This window comes from Marmota marmota, unplaced genomic scaffold (genome assembly GCF_001458135.2).
Source record: "Marmota marmota marmota unplaced genomic scaffold, marMar, whole genome shotgun sequence".
Taxonomy (NCBI): Eukaryota; Metazoa; Chordata; class Mammalia; order Rodentia; family Sciuridae; genus Marmota; species Marmota marmota.
In genome coordinates, this window is record NW_025999900.1 from 57,579,855 (window position 1) to 57,597,038 (window position 17,184).

Genomic DNA, 17,184 nt, shown 5'->3' on the forward strand with positions numbered 1-17,184 from the left:
ATATTTTTATCCAAGGAAATAATGGAGGAATAATGGAGGGGTGGGGTCTTCTGCTCCTCCCCACGTTCCTCCTGCACCACTTTCTTTAAAGGTGACTTTTTAAATGGCCCTGGTTCCTGACATTGGCTAAATAGGGCTGTCCTGCATGACAGGAAATGGCAGGAGTTACGGGAAATGGCGTCCTGCCCTCAGGTCCAGTGCCTGGGAAGGAGGGTGGGGCTGGCCTAGGTGGGGAGGGCTGGCCTAGGTGGGGAGGGCTGGGTAAGGCGGGAGGGCAGGGGTGGACCCCGGGCTGGGGTCGGCAGGACTCCACATAGGAGTCTGCTATCAGAAGCCGGCGCCTCTGGACCCGAGGGCAGCGGGCCAGCCTACGTGGGCTCCTCCACCTGGGCCTTGAACCTCACGCTCCTCCTCAGCCTCCCAGGCTCCCGCTGCACCCCCTCCCACATCAACGCCTTGGCACTGTGGTCAGCGCTGCAGCCCTGGCCACTCAGCAGGGCCAACGCTGCCCTGAGGGTCCCCAGCTTGCCGCTGCTCATCTGGGTCGCAACACAGGCAGCATCAGACACCCGAGCCCCAAGCAAAACTGTCCTCACCCCCAGCCCGGCCTCTCCCTCCAGCCCACCCAAAAGCCCAATCTACCTGCACTCTCCATTCCCACTGTGCCACCTCTATAGGCCACCGCCCCCTCCCTGTCCACCAGCTGGTCTCCCTGTGGCCAGTCCTGTCCCTGTCCCCCCGTGCTACCCTAACGACCTGTGGAAACAGACGTCCGATCCCAACATCCTGGGTAACAACCAACACTTTCTCAATGGGGGAGAGGCAGGAACGACCGTACACAGTAGGTACTGTCCTCACTGTAAACCGAGGCAGGGCCCCACGGGCACCCCGCACGGTCAGCGTAAGCAGCGTGTCCTTTAGCCTCTGTGCAGGTCTGGAAGCTGCGGCGGCCACGTCTTGTGCTCACGAGGCAACCTGTCACCCTAGGATGACACCAGCCATAGCAAGGCATGTGCCACATAGGAGCAGAAACGGGGAGAGAAGGGGACTTCTGCCTGCAGGGGAGAAGTGAGAGGGCACCGGAGGTGGCTTTCAACCTGTGGGGTCACAGGGATGGCGGGTCAGGTGTGACTTCTCACCACAGCAGTTTTCTCTGTCGGGACCTCGCTGCCCTCCTCTCCTGCTCTGCCACCTCCACTCGTGCTTCCGTCCCACATGGAGCCTGAGACACAGACTGGGACCCAGGCAGTGTGCTTGGGAGGATGTCCCCAGGGTCTGTCGGGAAGGCACATGGGCAGGGAGACCATAAAGCAGAGAGCCACTGGAGCGTGCATTGCTGAGCCGGGCCAGGTGAGGGCAGCTGGGCTTGAGTCCACCAGGACCCTCCATGATCTGGGGGACATGAAAAGGCACCTCAGGACGGCCCTGAATGACGGGGAGCAGGGGCCTGTCCTCGCTGACCACTTTCCCCCTGACAGGATTGTCCCTGGGGACGCAGCGCCCACCCTTCACTGGGGAAAGTTGTGAGCAGGAAGCCTGGCATTCAGCAGGACGTGGGCTGAGGCCCCAGCAAGACGAGGACCACCCGCAAGGCTGCAGCTGATGTCAGAGGGGGGCAGAGGGGACGCGGCGCACAGGGCACAGTGGCATCCACTAGGGGTGGTGAAGAGGCAGCGCCTGCCAGGAGCCAGATGGGTGCCCAACACAAACAGCCGCCCGGCCCAGCAGCGGAGGCGAGCGGCTCGGGACAGCTGCAGAGCTATTTCTTCTAACCTCCTTTCCCGATTTGGAAGGCGGTGCCTCCTCCGTGTGAAAACAGTGAAGGAAACAGGAGCACATTGGTGCCAGCTCTCCAGGCATGGGGACAGGATGGTGGCAGCCATGGGTGCCCAGAAGGGAGGCTGCTTGCCTGCTCAGAAGTAGGAAAACGTGAATGGGACAGACAAGGACAGAGAAGTGCTCCTTGCAGGAACCTGTGATCAGTTGCCAGGGCTCCCAGGAGTCAGAAGAACCACCAATCTCCTGTGCCCGTAGCCTCTCTGAGGACCCCCTGGGGGAAAGAGGTCGCACGGTCAGGCGGAAGATCCCAGGCTTGGAGGCAGAGGTCTCTGAGACACAGCTACCTGCATGTCCCTAAAGTTCCATGTAGAGATGAGAACACTGCGAAGAGCCCAGTTGAAAGGCGCAGCGATCATGATTATCATGACCCCCCCAGAGCTGGCTCATAATCCACAGGTACAGATGCCACACCTGAAATCAGAGGGTAAGCCACGTGCCCGGGTCCGTGCCTCACGCATCAGACCCCAGACTTGAACCAGCTCCTCTGAGTCCCAGATCAAAGCTCCTCTGATCTCACATTTCTGGAAAAATCCCAAACGCAGCTGTCTAGGTACAGACACCCACAGGAAGAGCCCACCAGAATGTCACGAGCTGGTGAAGGAAGCAGGAGGAAGACAGGCTGGGGGTGACCAATGACCCAGCCTCATCCTGGAGATGTGCAGAAGGAATCAAAAGAGGGTCAAGGCCAAGGGGTGCCAGGAGTCGTGGGCTGCAGACTCTCACCCTGATTCTGCAAGCCCTTGTGCTGATCTGGGTTTTCCCGTGACCGTGGTCTGCCACAGGGTGCCTTTGGAGTCAGTGATCCTGTGGACAACAAGTTCTGGAAGGTCAGTGAGGGTGCAGAGCTGGCCGAGGCTCCCTAGGGGAGCTAGCTCTGGGGCTGCATAGGTCAGGAAAGGGGGGCTTCCCTGTCCCAGGGCTCTAATAAACCCTACTGATTGGAGATGGCCAGGCTCGATTTCAGCTGTGAGGACCTGACTGCTGCTCCCCCGACTCCCACTGCCTCTGGACAAGAGCTGGGCTCGCGTCACACCCTCCCCTGCTCACAGCCCCGCAGCCTGCCTTCATGTGGCTGAGTGTGTACCAGGACAGAGGATTGTGGCAGGGGTGGGAGGAGGCTAGGAGAAAAAGCAGCCACCTGTTCACCCCAGTTCTGCTCAGAGCCTCTCTCCTGTCCAGAGCCACCGAGTGGGACAGGATGGTGGGAGGCAGACCCACGCACCTCAATTCTGAGCACTCACACCAGTTGGGCCTGGGTCCCGGAGCCAGCGCGTGGGCGCCCGCCTGTGCTCCTGTTTCTGGAAGCTTTATATACAAGGCACAGAGGTGCGAAGGAGGGACGCTGGACTGGCCCAGGGAGAGGAGCCGGCCTGGCAGCCTGGAGGGGAGTCTTAACTCTCAGACCTGGGTATATTGGCATCACTCAACAATCAGACGAGATGGATGTCCTCCCAGGACTGTTTTGTGTGTGTGTTTTTTTTTAAGTGGGCAAAACCTTTACCCTTTTCCATTCTGTTTCCTCATCCTGTGTAGGGGATGATAATAGAGCCTCCCTCCAAGGGCTGTTGTGACTAGAATAGGGCCTGGCGCACACAGTCTCAGCAAATGGTAGCTGCTTTTTCAGTTGTTAGGATCATTACTATAAATGTGTGTGTTCAAGTACAGAACCTGGCGGCGCCGGAAGAATGGCTGGAAGTGCAGGTGGGTAGAAGCTGTCAGTGGATGACATCGAAGATGGAAAGAGACACTTGATTTGCACCTGCTTGGTTTAGTTATTGTGATCTGGTATCCATGGAAACTGCTGAATATTGATACTCAAAATAGGCAGCTTTTCTCTGTGCTAAGAGCAGTGAGGGAAGGGGGTGCTCTGCACTTTGCTCCCCAACAGAGGCGGCAGGTTCCTCACCCACCCTGTTCCTTTCTCTCTACCAGGGAGCAAGTCCTTCAAGTGCAGTCAATGAATAAAGGACATACAGAAATCAAAGGTCCAGCTGGTTTCTGGGGTGCAGCAAATGCTACCCATCTTAGTTGTGGAATGAACGAGTGAGCGAGTGAATGGAAGGTGGGTGTTGTCTGATCAACTCAGGAACAGGCAGGATTGACCTGTGGGTAAGTGACCTCGGAGCCGTCCTCTGGGAGGGCTGGGGAGGGCAGGCTTAGTCATCACCTCTTGCTTTGGGCTCACACAAGGCTCATGGGACAAGACTGGGTTCTGTTTAAGATGAGGTCTAAGTGGTGAAAAGCTACAGCTTGGGGTCAACCCAATCTGAGCGAACTGCTGACTCAGCTGCTGCCTTGCTTTGTAAACTTCAGCAAACTCTTAATTTCTCCAGGCCTCTGTGCTTCTCTATGAAGTGGCCTGACAGTGTCTACCTCTCGGGATGTTCTGCAGGTTGAACGGCCCCCTGTGCATAAATGTGCATTTGCCACTGGGAAGGAGATCGCACTGTCTTCCCCAGAGGCTCTGTGGAGCAGGAATGATAGCAGGTCTCTTCTTTCAAGTGATTCAGATCCACGAACGGGAAAGTCTTTGTAGATTTTGAGCACTCACAGCATGGCTTGAGTGGCACAGAGTCTAGGGAGACCTGGAACTTGGAGCACTACTGGGACAAGCTCCCCAGCCAGGAGGGAGGGGACCACGAAGCAGGAAGACCCCAGGAGCCTGGCAGGGAGCTCCATCCACAAGCCAGGTGCACAGAGTAGGATTGCGTGGGGTCGAGACCTGTGCCTGACTGCCTCCATGTGCCCTTGGGTAAGTGGTTTAACGTCATGGGGCCTCTGTGTTTCGTTGGTGGTGAGGGTGTAGCACAGGTTGTCATGAGGATGAAGCCCTGTCGAGGGCTCAGCCAGTCCTGGGATGCAGGAAGTGCTCAGTGAACGTGGTTGCTCGCACTTCTCCATCTGACTCCCACGTGCTCTGTGGGTCCAGGCCTCCTGCCTCAGCTTGTCCCATCTTGTCCCATCTTGGTGCACAGAGTTTAGGGAGAAAATGGAATAGAAGGAGAGCACCGTTTAGGGCTGACGTGGCCTTATGTGACAGGTTGTTGTCACACAAGACAGGGACCACCCTTACGCCCATTTCATGGCGGGGATCCTGCCCAGCTGCTGCCAGGACACATACCGGCTCTGTCCGTGTGCAAGGCCTGTGCTCACTGGCCTCTAGGATCCTGTTCCTGCTCTAATTGCAAACACTCTAACTCCCAGAGCCGAGAGGGAAATGCAGACAGAAGCCAGGTGGGTGCTTGGGCCCAGCCTGCAGCCCCATCCCTAGTCGTGCCCAGTTTCCACCCATCCTCTAAGCCCTCCACTCTCCACTATGACCCCTTGTTTTGGAGCAATCTTCAGGGCTGGTGGCCCTGGAAATCTCTCCAGGAAGCTGGGACAGGGGCAAGAATTGCCAGCTTGGTCTGTGCAACAGACAAAAGCATTATTAGGTAATTGCATTTGTCCCTTATCTCACTCTGGGCTTTATTACTTCCCGGGGGAGATGCTGTAACCACGGCTTCTCTCTGCAAATTAAGCCATTCTCCTGCGGCTGAAGGACCACTACCAGGGGAGAAGTGAGGAGTGGTGGGGAGATGACATCTTCAGGCAGCAGGGACACCCTGTCCCTAGACTCAGGATGTGCTGACAGGCCCTCGGTGGCTCCTGGGAGCACAGCCAGTACCTTGCAGAAAGAGTGCTGGATACAGAGGAGGAAGCATGACTCTGGTTTGCCCCAGGCTTTCTGAGGGATGGTGGAGACCAGTGCTAAGCCTCTCTGGTCCCAGGTTCTTCGTGGGTCAGGTAGGCACAATTGCTCTTGCTCCCAGGAGGATCAAGCCAGCTTGAGACTGGGGGATATCTATATCTCATCCCTGTGTCCTTGTGGTGGACTTTTTAAAGAAAAAATAGATAGCTTTACTGCCCTTCCTCTTCCTGTAAGAGACCATAGGTGATCCATGGAAATAGTTCCCTACTCTCTTGACCCAGAAATCCCACAAAATCATGAAAATCAAGAGCTCAAATCTTTGGGTCCACTTTAAGAACACCCGAGACACTGCCCAGGCCATCAAGAGTGTCCATATCTGAAAATCACCAAATATCTGCAAGATATCACTTTAAAGAAACAGTGTGTGCCATTCCAGCATCACAGTGGTGGGACTGGGAGGTGGGTCCAGGCCAGGCGTGGGGCTGGGCACAAGGTTGGTGGCCCAGAACAAGAATGCAGAAGTTTTACTGCACCTGCTTAAAAATGCAGAGAGTTCGGTGGAGTTGCAGGGTTTAGATGTAGGTTCGCTAGTCTTGGAGCACACCCAGGTGAGCAAAGTGCCCACATGTGCCACACTTACAGAGCTCAAGGCCGATTACCCCATAGATGAGCTCCTGCCACACAGAGCTGGTCCTCACTGAAGAGGAACAGATTATTCTTTTTTTTTTTTAAGAGAGAGAGAGAATTTTTTAATATTTATTTATTTTTTAGTTTTCGGCGGACACAACATCTTTGTTTGTATGTGGTGCTGAGGATCGAACCCGGGCCGCACGCATGCCAGGCGAGCGCGCTACCGCTTGAGCCACATCCCAAGCCCCGGAACAGATTACTCTTGAACCATAAGAGGAGGTTGCACAAAGAACCAGTCATCCCAGAAGAAATGGAGGAACAAAAACTTACAGCCTGGGAGTAAATTCAGCGTCAAAGAAATGCAAATAAAGTTTCAGAAAACAGCTTTATTGACATACACTTGTACAATTTTCAATTGTACAGTTTGGTTAGTTCTGACACGTGGGAAGCCATCACCCAGTGAGCAGATCCAGCTCTCCCAAGACTCCTTCTTGACCCTTTGTGATCCCTCCCTCACTCCACATCCCTCCCACCCCCATCCTCAGGTAACCACTAATTTGCTTTTAATTAGTCACTATAGGCTCATTTTCATGTCCTAGAATTATAGATAAGTGGATTTATACATAATATGCTCTTTTGTGTGGCTTCTATTGTGAAATTCATCCGTGCTGCTCTGTGTACCAGTAGTTCGTTTTCATTGAAGTAATATCCCGTTATGTGGATAGACTACAACTTCCATTCACTTACCTGCTAGGATATATTTGGGCTGTTTCCACTTTGGGGATATTGTAAAAATAAAAAGCTTCAATGAACTTTCATGTCATGTGTTCAGATGCACTCATTCCTCTTGGGTGAATACCTTGAAGCAGAATGGCTAGGCCATATGGGAGGTATAAGTTTAATTTTTAATTTTTATTTTTATTGTCAATGGACCTTTATTTAATTTATTTATGTGTTGCTGATAATCAAATCCAGTGCCTCACACATGTTAGGCAAGTGTTCTACCACTGAGCCACAACCACAGCCTCTAAATTTAATTTTTAATGACACCAACAAATTGTGTTCCAAAATGATTATATCATTTTACATTCCCACCAGTAGAACAAGAGTTCAAGTTCCCCCACACCTTCACAAGCACTTGGTGCTCTCAGTCTTTCTAATCTAGACTTTCTAATAGGTGAACAGTGGAGTTTCATTGTTTTAATTTGCATTACCAAAGAACTAATGATGTCAAGTATCTCTTCAAGTGTTAATTTTTGTTACAGTTTTTAAAATGTTTTAATTCTGTAAGCAATACATATCTGCTTTAGAAAATACCACTAAGTATAAAGAAAAAGTTTTAACACCCGCAATCCCACCACCTTAAATATCTACTATTAACATGAAGTATGTCTCTGCACATTGTTCATGTATGTGTGTGTGCACACATTCACATGAGGAATCAAATCCCACATGTGTTCTCCACTTAACTGTGTATCATGAGCATCTTGCCATGTCCACACATTTCTAAAATATCAATGAAAATACCTGCAGAACATTCCATGGTGTATACATATTAATTGTATTAATGGATCCCCAGAAGCTGGACATCTGAAAGTTTTCCATCTGGGGCTTTTTGTAAATAATGTTGCAATGAACATCTTTTGTATCCACATTAGCATACTTGCTAAATATCTGGGTCAGAAGGCTTTTTTTAAAGACTTTTAAATTCATTTGTTGACATATTTTGGCTACTTTTCAATCTGAGTGTTTTAGCCTGGGTAAGTGACACCGACACATCTCTCCCTTCCATGCTCTGGATCAACAGGACAAAACTTTTCATTCGTTCATTTACTTCATCATCATTTTTCCTCATCATCATTAACATCCCCCCGTCTTCCTCTACTTCTTCCTCTAGGGTTGGGATGAGGGGGACCCTGGGAAGCCTCCTGACTCAGCACCCTCCGCGGTCTCCCCGACACTGAAAAGCGAGCCTGACAAAGAAGGCCCCTACTGTGCCATTTACCGCTGCTTCTCCAGCACCAAACGCAGGCCTGGAACATAGTGTGTGTTGGATAAACCCTGTGGAATTAATGAATAAATAAATGACATAGCAAATGGTCACTGAACTGTTTTCTTCTCACAAAGCCTCTCTCTGGGGCAGGGAATATTAGCTCCAACTGGCAGATGAAAAGACTGAGGCCCGAAGGGCTTCAGAACTCTGCCAAGGCTGCAGAGCTCTTGGCTCAGAGAAGACCTGGGTCCCCAGGCCCCTTTCCCAGCCACTCTTTACTCTTCATTAAGAGGAAGGCTAGGCAGATCCCTGGGGTTCTCTCTGTGTCTTCCATTCTCCCTTTCTGTTAGCAGAGAGGCCATTAAAGACAAGGTGACCTTTCAAAGTCCTGCAACTCCAGGAAAAACAAGCCTGAGACACAGCTCTCAGTTTTTGGTAGGAATTCTCTGATCTTAGGCATTTATTATTTAGTGGTATTCAATCCTCTGGAAGGAGATCTCTCGCTGGGATTGCAGGATAAGGTGATCGAGTTGCCTAGGAAGGTCTTCATCCAACCACTGGTCCTGAACTACTTGTCCTGAGTGGGAGAACTGGGAGCAGAGGGGTGCTGTGGCTTCCAAGTCCCCTCATCAGGGGCGTGGCAGCATCCAAAGGCCTCTGAGGCCCTCCAAGCTGAAAGGATCTGATTATGAGGTTCATTCTGTAGCTTTAGTTGTCCCCAAAGCCTCTTGCTCAGGCACAGTTCTTCTCTGGAAAAGTTGATGTGTGTAGAATATAATTCACTGTTTACATTTAGGGCCAAATGATTCTCACCAAGTGATTTATAACAGAGAAAGCTGAGAACTTGTTAGTCACCTCAATGTACAGGAGCAGATGAACAGATGTCTGGATGTCCTTCTAAGATGGGACAGGCCGTCACAAGCAAAGCCCTCTGAGTATTATCCGTAACAAACTGTCTTCTGAATTGGAGGTAAGAAATGTCCTAGATTGTCTTGTTGCTTTAGAGGGCTCCTGGAGGTGTGGGAGATGACTGGTGAACCAGAAGCCATCAGGTCAGCAAGGAAAGGGATCTCTGAGATAACCTAGTCCCAATCTCTCCCACCATCTCTTTTGACATTATAAAAGAGGAAAACAGACCCATATAACTGAATTGATTTGATGAAGGCCATCAAGTCAGTAAGAGTTAGAGCTGGCACGAGGTCTACAAAATGATGCAGAAGAAGCTAATTCCCTCCTCCTCCACGGAGTGCGAGGGCTGTGGTGGGGACGCACATCACTCCTCTGTTCTCCAGTTCTGGGAAGTGGAAAGTGTCTAACTGCTGGAAATATGTTGAAACCCCATGAATTTTGGGGTAAAAAGGCCAATATTCTACTTAGTTTTTGATGTAAACATTTAGAGTTTAAACAGCTAGAAAAAAAAGGCATAGCTTAAAACTAGGGTCTCCTGGGATGTAGACAAGTCTCCAGCCACCGCCTGCGCTCTCCCTTGGGTGATGTTTCAGCACCACGGACAGCAGCCCGCAGCGCGCCTGCGCCGTGTTCCACCCGCATCAGGGCCAACCCACGGAGCAGGGCTTCAGAGACTCGCCTTTACCTGAGGAGTCAGCGTGAACACTTTTCACAGGGTGACACACAGATGTGGGGTCCCAAATGGACCCATCTCCCCTCAAACATCCCAATAGGCCCCCCACCTTGCAAAAACACCCCACCACTGTTCTCATGGGTTAAGAGATTTTTAAAAAGTAGTCGGGTTCCTATGAATGCAGAGTCCGGACTGATTTGAAGCAGTGTCTTTCCCTCATGAGTCCTGAAATCTATTTTGCATGCCAGTCGCCAGGGCAAAGGGTGATAAGCAACCTGTCAGGTGATGGCCAGGGCTACGCCATCTGGAGAGTGGAGAGAGAAGGGGACTTGGGACTGATCAGAAAATGCCTTGGGCGGAAATCATTGAGTGGAGATGGCGGAGCCTTGACGGTTGGGAAAGTGGGAGCTGAGGCATTTTGGTCAGGAGACATGGGAAAGAGGGGTCAGGGGTGTGCCTGGCACCTCCAGATACCAGGGGAGGCTGGAGGAGTCGGGACAGTGGGGGGATGGCATGACCTAGGCACAGCAACCGGGGAGAGGGGAGTGGGACTGGGAGAGGGGAAGCCAGACATCCAGGAGGTGACCGCGTGGAGCACAGCTGCGGCAGACCTTCCTGTCCTTTCCTTAGTTCCTTTGCCTAGTCACACCACCTCACCCCCACGTGCTTGGTGCCCTGTCCCCCACTTGCCTGCATTCCACACACTGCAGAGAAGGTGACTGAGGATGTCCAACTCGGGGCACCTCCTGCTGGGGTGCAGTGGGGAGCTGTGAGCAGAGGGAGGGAGCACTGCGGGTGGGCCAGGCGGAGGGCAGGGGACGATTCTTGGGCAAGTAAATGGTGCCAGGTGGGCACCTGCACCGACCTGGGTCCAGGCAGGAGGAGGACCCCTGTGGGGCAGCTGGGGAGGCAGGAGGGAAAACAGTGACCCACTGCTCAGTCTCTGAGCTGGGGACCCAGGTGAGGGCTGGGAGATTCAGGGGAAGGAGGCTGTCGGCTGATGGGCTCTGAGATGCCATTCGGCAGGGAACGAGCAGTGCCCAGCAGTGCCTGCAGGGCCATCCCCCCCTCCCCCGGGAGCCCCTTCAGGCCACTCAGTTCTCCCCAGTTACCTCTCTGCCTGGGCTCCTGACCCCCTGCTACACTGGCTGGGAAAGGGCAGGGCCTGAGGACTGGGGGCACCTGCTACCACCCTCCCCTCAATAGGGACCAGGATCAGCACCCCTCGGTCCTCTAGGAACAGCTTCTCCTTCCTGGGCTCTCCTGCACAGGGAGCTCGACACAGCCGTGGGAGACTCCATCAGCCTGGACATCAGCCACCGATATGGACTGCTCTCACTAGGGCCAGACCTGACACCTGATAAACTCCACGCCCTTGCAGGGGCCCAAGGAGGCCGGTGCCACCATCCCTGGCCCTGTTACTTAGATGCAAAGTCAGATGCCCTCTCAGAAGCCGAGCTGTCCAGTCCTGCTGACTCTGGAGCTTGCAGGACCTGGGTCATTTGTCAGCCAAATGGAACAACATAAACAAGGGCCACACCAGAGCACAGAACCTGGGGGAGGAGGGAAGGGACATGCTGTGGAGGGGTGGGGGCACTAACAGGTGCTGAGCTCCCCTGAAGGCCGAGAACTGGCTGTTGCCTTCTGTTAGCTCCCGCGAGCAGGCTCCGCGTGCCGGGCACCCAGTGTTGGCGAGACGGGGTTTTATCAGTTAAGTTCACGGTAAATCACACAAGAAGCGCTTTGGTCATTTTTATAGAACAGGAAACAGAGACTCAGAAAAGTGACTTTTCAAGGCCACACAGAGTAGTAGGCAGAGCCAGAATTTAAAATCAGTCCAAAGAGTAGCTCTTTCCACCTCCTGAGCTGCTTCCGCCAGCCAGCAAGGGCTGTGGGGACAGGGATCACCCTGAAGTCACTTGGTGAGGCCTCCCTGGGAGGCTCTAGAAGTCCACCTTCAGGTTTTCATGGAGTTGAGGGCCTAGGGCCTGGGGCTGGGCAAGGGGTCCTCCTCCCCAGAGACCTAGCTGCCTGCCCCTTCTTAGACGCTCCTTTGACCTGTTCCCATGCAGCGTTGACCCTCCTCCTTCCCCACCACAAGGCCGTGTCCCTGCAGGCAGGCCAGCCACCTCGCTTCCTCTGCCCTGAACCTAACCCTACCTGCCCCCAGGCCCGCAGCTCCCCGTGTTCCGGTCCATTCGGCGTGACGCCGGAGCATGCGTCACCCGTGCGTCACCCAGTGGCTCTCCTGCAGCACCTTCCATGCGGGGCCTCTGCAGGTGGACCCCCAACACCTCCCTCTGGGATGTGGGAGTTTCTGATCCTCGGGTCTCGCCCTAGAAAACATCATGCTCAGGGGGAGGCACTGCTGTGGGTCCCCGTGGGAATGTGGCCCTGTGGAGTGGGACAGGAGTGGGGCACAGTTTGGTCCAGGCCTGGTCCTTCTTGCCCACCCACTGTACCTTGTGTCCTCAATGAGCCAGTCCCGGGGCCCAAGGCTTGGTATATGGGCCTCCCCGCCTCTCCCATAACCCACCCAGCCAGGCCCTTGTCCATCCACAGAGGAGGCCTGGAAACCGCTTCGTTAGATTAAAGCAAACATCTGCCAAAGAAGAAAAGCAAAACCTTAATTGGAGGCCCCCAGGGTGTTTGCAGAGACAGATGGGAGAGGATCTAACGAAATCACCTTGCACTGGCCTCTGTGCAGACCTCGGAGATAAAGCCGAATTGCCCGGCAACCGGGCTTTCCACCTGGAGGCCTGATAAGGGGCTGGCGGAGCTGCACGTTTGGAAAATATGATTTTGTGAGCGGGGCCGAGGGCATGTTGACGCTGCTGCTCAATGCCCCAGGCCCCACTGTCAGATAAGCAGCTGCCACTTTCCCTGGGGGACCAGCAAGGGCTGTCCCCTAGGACCCCGTGGCAGGGCCTGCCTACGTGAGGCATCCTGCACCCAAGCTACAGGAACAGATGGGCAGACCCTGGGGTCTGGTTCTGTCACCAGAGGCAGCAGGAATCAATGGCTTTCTCTTGCCCTCTCTGACTCTGGTCCAGGCCCCCTGGGACAGCATGGAGTGTTAGGACTGCAAGAACTAGCCGGATCAGACGCCATACCCCAATACCCCATACCTCCTGGGGCTCCTCTTCTCCCAGTAACTCCCTGATCTTTGGCTATTTCCTCCTGTTAGCATCTGCTCTGGAGTAAAAGCCAAAGTCCTCACCGAGGTCCATGAAGTTTGGCATCTGGCCTAAACAGTGCCTCATCATCTGCACCCAGAACCTAGCTTACTCTCTTCCAGTTGCCTTGGCCTTTTTGCTTTACCTCAAACCTGCCACAGGGCTTTTGCACTGGCTATTCATTTCTGAATGGCTATGTCTGCTGGGAATGTTCTTCCTCTATGTATCTGCACTGCTCTCTATCTAGATGCCTCACTTAAGTTACTATCTCCTCGAGGCCTACCAGACCACTTACTCAGTGAGGCCCACAGCCTGTCACCCAGGGATTCCACAGCTCCCTACCCTACTCAGCTCTCTCCTTTTCCCACAGCAACCACCAACTTCTAACCTACTGTATGATATACTTATTGATTATGGTTTACTCCTTGTCCTCTGTTTCCTAGTACCAGCTCCAAGATGCCAGGAAGCTTGTCTCTGTTCTTCACTAGCATATTCCAGGGAGAACAGAGCTGAAACGCAGTAGGTGCTGTTTGTTGGATACAGAAATGCCTCCTCTTCCCAGTCCTGAAATGGCTTTGGTTGAATTGGTGAAAAAGAATCTGTGCTCAGAATGCACCTCTGCCAGGTCACTGAGTTGCCCTAGGAAATATCTGGAGCCCCTCACCCTGAGCCTCACCACCTGGACCTTTGTCCAGGAAGAAAACCCAAGGCTGGCGTCTGATGAGCTTGGCTCTCATCCCGGCCCTGCTATTAATTTTCTGTGTGACTCAGGACAAAGCACCATTCATTTCCAAGTCTCCATTTCCTCTTTTGACAGGTATTAGCATTTACCCCTTTATCTAGCAGCAATAAGCTTTCACATTACAATTTTTTCACATTACCACTACAGCTTGCGGTCAAATCCCCCTCTGCCCCTTCTTAGCTGTGTGGTGTTAGGCAGTTTAAACAACACCTCTGAACCTCCACCTGGTAATCTATGCTGTGTGGCCCTCTTGAAGGCTTTCACGGCTGAGCTCTTTTCTAACTTCTGATGCAACTGCTCTCATTTGCCTCCTTATGGGAAATCATGGGACAGTGGCTACTGAGGGGCACTTGGTGAGTTGCCACAGTTCTACCCCAGAGAGCTCTCCCCGACCCTGGAGCCTGGGCTCTCCCCAGCCCCTCCCTGGGTTGCTACAGCTTGGTTGATGTGAGGCCTGCTCGGTTTCCCAGCCTTGAAGGTTCCGTCCTCAGTCCATCCTCGCCTTTGGGCCTCTACCTTGGTCAGAGGCCTGGCAGAGGCCAAGCGTTGATGACACTTGCTGGGTAGGACAGGGGTCTAAAGAACCATCTCCAAATTGACAACCAAGAACCGTGAAGCCCGGAGCCAGGGACAGAGGGGAAGTCTGCGGGAGACCAGACCAAGAAGGGCTGAGGCCTCAGGACACGCAGCTCCCCGTGGCTGCGGGGCCAAGGACCTTCAGACATACCCCAGGCACAGCCGGAGCTGGGAGCACCTGAGCCTGGGTTCCCTGGGACACAGATTTGTGGAAGAGGGGAATCCCCAGAAGAGGAGTGGGGAGGACGTGAAGCACGGCTACGGCGAGCACACGCTGTCACACGCTGTCACTGAAGCGCGTGCCCGGAGCCACTCACCAAGAGAGACAGCTCTGACACCCGGAGACGGAGACGCTGCGAAATGGTATAAAACAGCCGTCCTCAAAATGATGCCCCCGGTGGGGGGAGCTGCAGTGAATGCCCGAGACATCGCCGAGGGCTGCTCCTGGGGGCATCCAGATCTTTCTGTAGCCCCTCCCCCCAAACATCATATGGAAAAAGGCTTTGGGTACAAAAGGGGTGATCCTGGCCGTGGGAGGTGGGTCAGACGCACCTGCTGGAGTCGGAGTAGCTTTGGGGGCAGCCCTGAGTCTGCAGTTCCCCAGGGAGGCACCTGGGCTGCCTCTGGGTCTCTCTCTCATGGTGTCAGCATTCTGGGGGCTGCACATGTGAGGATCCCTCTGGAGTCCTGGGGGACCAGCTGGTGGGGGCTCTAGTGCCCTTGTTCCCGGGCTTGGTGTCTGGAGAGCTCCAGGCGCAGCAGTTAGATGGGTAGTGTCTGCCCCTCAGAGAGGCCAGGACACCTGCTCCCTGCTCCCTGCTGCCCGCCCCCCTGGGCAAGAAGACAGTCCCTCCTGCATCAATAGAAACAGCAATTATTTTTGTCATGGTAAATTAAACTTTATATAAATTTATGATTTGATCATTTTGAGGAGCACAGCTCAGTGGTGTCAAGTACATTCCCATAATTGTGCAACCGACACAGTCCCCAGGACCCTGTCATCTTCTGCACCCACAGAACATGAACTCCCTATCTCCCCCATGCCCCAGGCCTGGGCAACCACTATTCCCTCTGCTGTATGTGAATCTGATCAGAGGTGACATTTTGCAAAGTGCCTCAGTGTGCTTCTCACTGTCCAGCTGTGGCTCCTGGACGCTGTCGCCTGGCCTGCCAGTCTCGTTGGTCTCTTACTTGTTTATGAAATAATTAAAAATGCTGCAGAGGTCTGTGTATGAGATTGCTCTTTATAACGGCAAAAGCACAGTATCTAGTACGTGCTATCAATCAAGTGCATGACACCAAGCCGGACTCCATAGTGAGAAACAGAGTATACCTGTCGGAAAATTAGTTACATTGCAGTACACAAAAAATTGTGGCAGACAACAACGCTCATGACGTGAGTAAATATTGATGGTATGATGCTCAGAAGGAGAGGCCACACACCTGCACACATTCACATCATCAGGGCCAGAGACCCTTGTTCTTTCATGGCTCGGCTAAAGGCAACTCAAATTAATGAAGCAGCCTCAAACAAAGACCATAGAATAAATGCTTTAAAATGACTGATGCTTGTCTCTGGGTGGTAGGAGCACAGGGGATTTCCCTGTATTTCTCCGGATTTGAGATGGAATACACGTTACACTTCCCCTGCATTCTCCAGGTCCCTTGTGCCCTTGTACTTCATTGCCAGCACTTGCAAAGGTGGGTCTCTCTCCTGGAGCTCTCTTTTCCTAGGCACAGCAGGCCCCCTCTCCCCAACTCCAAATGTCACCTCTTGGGTAAGGCCTCTTCAGTCCTCTCCATTTAGATGTAACCCTGCCCCTCCCGAGCACTTCCAGCACCTCGAATCCTTCCTTACCCATTGTCTGTCTTCCTCCTCTAGACATGAACCCCTGAAGTTCATGGGCCTTTCTGGGGTTGCTTACTGCTGTATACTCAGGGTACAGCTGAGTGCTGTTCTAAGGTGTTCTAAGCACACAGCAGGTGCTTAACCACTGTTGAGTGAATAAATGCATGAATGGGGTCATTTCAGTCCAGTTTTTCATTTAGGGACAGGAAATGGGCACAGGTATGGAGCAGGAAACAGCAGCAGAGGAGGGGCAGGAAAAAGGAGGGGCTCTGGAGGTGGCAATCAGTGCCAAACTATCACCCAGATGCAGGTTCACGGTGACACTGGCCTCAGGTAGCACAAGGTTCCCAATTTGGCATCCAGGATGAGAGCAGCAATATGGCCAGAGAATCGAGGGTCCCAGGGCAGAAGGAATCAACCAGGAAACAGACCTTCCCCAAAACATCCAGGTTCCAGAATACAGCTGGTGGCAGCAGCAGGAAGGTGCTCCCAAGAGCCGGCCTCTGGCTACAGAGCGGATGCCACACAGGACTCCTGTGTGGGCTTGACATTAAAAACCGGAGCCCACCCGGCCCTCACCACCAGCATAAAAGTGTCCAACAGTGGCCGGGCCCAGGAGAGGAAGCCCCCAGTAGCCGCTCAGGCAGAGTCCCAGACCCACTTCAGCCTTCAGCCAACGCACGTGACTGTCATCACTGAGTCCCGCTGACTGGGCCAGAGCGCGAGGCCCGCGGCGCCGGGAAAGCAATGGCGAGTAACCCTCATTCAAGACCAGAAACACACAATCATCAACGCGAAGGCACAAACTGGAACGCCACAAGGAGGCCTCCGGGACTTCCTGGTGTTTTGGGGAACCCTGGGCGATGACCGTGCCTCAGCGGGTGGACGCGGGAGAAGGCACGCGCGCAGGGGGAAGCGCAGGAGCCCGCCGAGCACTGGCAGTCACCTCAGTGCGCACAGCGGAGGAACGCGAGGCTCAGACTCGCAAAGTGACTTGCTCATGGACACGCAGCAAATCGGTGGAACCGTCGACAGGTGGAGGCCCACCTGAGCCCTGCCGGGCCACCTCCGGGTCGCAGCCAGACCCACCAGCGCCGGAGGCCAGG

General features: G+C 53.6%; 1 protein-coding gene across 1 annotated transcript in view; it reads left to right on the top strand.

The window, feature by feature from the left end:
- Positions 1–1,142: 1,142 nt before the first annotated feature.
- Chga (chromogranin A) overlaps positions 1,143–17,184 on the top strand; it is a 27,056-nt gene continuing 11,014 nt past the window's right edge. The window contains exon 1 of the mRNA XM_048799225.1: positions 1,143–1,189. The gene's annotated coding sequence lies outside the window, so the exon portion shown is untranslated. The remainder of the gene's footprint in view (positions 1,190–17,184) is intronic.